The sequence below is a fragment of the Cricetulus griseus genome, chromosome 5 (genome assembly GCF_003668045.3).
Source record: "Cricetulus griseus strain 17A/GY chromosome 5, alternate assembly CriGri-PICRH-1.0, whole genome shotgun sequence".
NCBI lineage: Eukaryota > Metazoa > Chordata > Mammalia > Rodentia > Cricetidae > Cricetulus > Cricetulus griseus.
The window spans coordinates 166,829,325-166,832,399 of record NC_048598.1 but is presented as its reverse complement, the minus strand read 5'-3'; positions in this window follow the sequence as shown (position 1 = coordinate 166,832,399).

Below are 3,075 nucleotides of genomic sequence, written 5' to 3'. Positions count from 1 at the left end.
TACCTTGGGGATTGAAAAGGAAATTACAGCTATAACTTGTCTATACTAGTATTCCTAATGTCTGAAAATCGCTTAAAAAGTAGGCTGAATATTTTATTAAAAAGGCTAATTCTGTGTATATTTTTCTAATGCTAACAGCTGCTCACTCAAAAGGTTAATAATTATAATAATAAAACGGCGATCTGAAGACCAATTAAAAACAAGTGTCTATATGTCCGTTTATGCTTTTCCTCTGTGTTGGCTAAAATGCAACTAGCTCACATATTACACACAGGCAAAGAACCAGAGAGACCTAACCCAGTGCCCTCATTTTCAGCTCAGGGACCCAGGACCACGAGAGCAACACGATTTGGACAAGGTCTGGCAGTAGCAGGGTTCTTCTTTAAAACTGACTACCAATTCCACAAGGCCAGGACACCCTGAGGGCTGTACATTCTGTGTACTGTGATGATTCAGCAGTGTCGTGGATAGAACTGTGATAGCTAGATGTACCACTTCACTTTGCCCCAATCATAAATCCAAATTCCGAGAGTGGAGTGGTCAGCTGGCTTTATATTTGAAAAAAAAGAAAGGGGTGAGGAGAGGGTGAGGGATGAAGAGTGGCCCGGTGGGGAAGGGGTCTAAAACAATTCACTATCCTAATGACATCTTCAAGTAGCTTGGCTTCATGCCCATACTAGAAAGCCTGGGTCCACAGTGGTGAAACCATGTTGGCTGAACCATTTCAAAGATGTTTCTCCACCTATAAGCCAGGTATATACCTGTGACTTTCCACATCTTGCCTTCCAAAATGGAGTCTTTTCTGAAATTGTCAAGTATCCAGGCCTTCTACTTTTCTTCAGTTTGTTTGCCTACCACCAACTCCTAAAGAAACAATTCTGTCATCTCTCAAGAAGGACTTTCTAGAAAAGTGTGATTGAAAGGCATAAATCTAGAAATTTTTAGGAGCTCAGTGGTCCTATGAAATACACTTTTGTGTAATAGTGTGGACAGAAGAATTTGAAATGACATTTGCTCTTCTGTTTTGGGGAGGTTGCTTTTGATTTTTTTAATTTACATCTACCACATAATATATAACACATAGCAGAGAGCTCTCTTCTTTATTGTTCTAGTAGATACATCAGGGCCAAGTCAGAGAAAAAAATTTCTGGCTGCTACTGCTAACTCTCATTTTTAAGTTACAGTTTATCAGAAAATACTATAATTCCTTTTAACAGTCCATGCTCTCTGTTCAAGCCTATATTATACTCTTTGAGAATCTGTATTATCTTATTCTGACTTCATTTTCTCCTCCACTGAACTCTAGGAAGACAGGGTAATTCTTTATTTCCAAAGTTTGTAATGGTCTTTATATGTTTTACAGATATTTAACATTTGTTATTTGAGGGTTCATACATACAAATATGTATTTTGATCATATTTACCCCTCCCTCCACCAATGCTTTCCAGATGCCCCCCATTTTTCCCCAATTTCATTCTCTCCCTTGCCCCTTCCACATTCTTTTTTCTTTTTCCTTTTTAATTTTTATTTATATATTATTTATCTTTTACATCCCAACCATAGTTTCCCTTACCCTCTCCTAAACTATCTCCCCATCTCCCCTCTTATCCCTCCATCTACTACTCCTCCCTTTCTATCCAGGAAAGGGCAGGCCACCCATCAAATTGCAGTAAGACTAAGCACCCCCACACACAAACACACACCTCATATTAAGACTGAGCAAGGCAACCTAGTGTGAGGAATAGGATCCTAAAAACCTACAAAAGACTGAGAGACAGCCCCCTGCTCCCACTGTTAGGGGTACCACAAGAAGATCAAGCTACACAACTATAACATATTCAGAGGGCTTAGGTCAGTCACATGCAGGCTCCTGGCTCTTGGTTCAGTCTCTGTGAGCCCCTATGGACCCAGGTTGGTTGATTCTGTGGGTTTTCTTGTGGTGTCCTTGATCCCTCTGGCTCCTACAATTCTTCCTCCTCCTCTTCTTCAGGTTCCCCGGAGCTCTGCCTAGTGTTTGGCTGTGGGTCTGCATCTGTTTCCATCAGTTGCTGGATGGCACCTCTCTGATATCATTTTGGCTAGGCACCAATCCCAGAACATCCCATTAGACAGGACAGACTGTAGGTAGAAGGTAATGTGGTTGTGTCGGTGTCCCAGTCCCTTCATTGGAAGTCTTACCTAGTCTCAGGAGATAGTCAGTGCAGGCTATGTACCCCCTATTGCTAGGAGTCTTAGCTAGGGTCATCCTTGTAGATTCCTGGGAGTTTCCCTTGTACTAGGTTTCTACCTCCCCTGAAGTGCCCCACTTTTTCAGCCATCTCTTCCAGTATTCTCCCCTACCATCACCCAACCTTATCACCAATTTCCCACCCCCCCCCACACACACACCCAGTCCACCGATGAAATTTATTCTATTTCCCCTTCCCAGGGATACCCAACCATCCCACCATGAACCCTCCTTGTTACCTCTTCTCTCTGGATCTGTGGATTGTAGCATATTTATCCTTTACTTTATAAATAATAGCCACTTATAAGTGAGTACATACTATGTCCTTTTGGGTTTGGGTTACCTCACTTGGGATGTCTTTTTTTTTTTTTCTATTTCCATCCATTTGCCTGAAAATTTCATGATGTGATTGCTTTTAACAGCTGAGTAATACTCAATTTTCTTTATCCATTCTTTGATTGAGAGATATCTAGGTTGTTTCCAGGTTTTGGCTATTACAAATAAAGCTGTTATAAACATTGTTAAGCAAGTATCCTTGTGGTATGATGGAACATCCTTTGGATATATGCCTGGAAGTGGTATAGCTGGGTCTTAAGGTAGATCGATTCCCAATTTCCTAAGAAACCACCATATTGAATTTCATAGTGGCTGTACAAGTTTCCACTCCCACCAGCAATTGGGGAATGTTCCCCTTACTCCACATCCTCTCCAAACATAAGCTGTCATCAATGTTTTTGAACTTAGCCATTCAGAAAGGTGTAAGATAGAATCTCAGAGTCATTTTGATTTGCATTTCCTTGATGGCTACAGATGTTGAACATTTGTTTCTTGGCCATTTAAGAGTGTT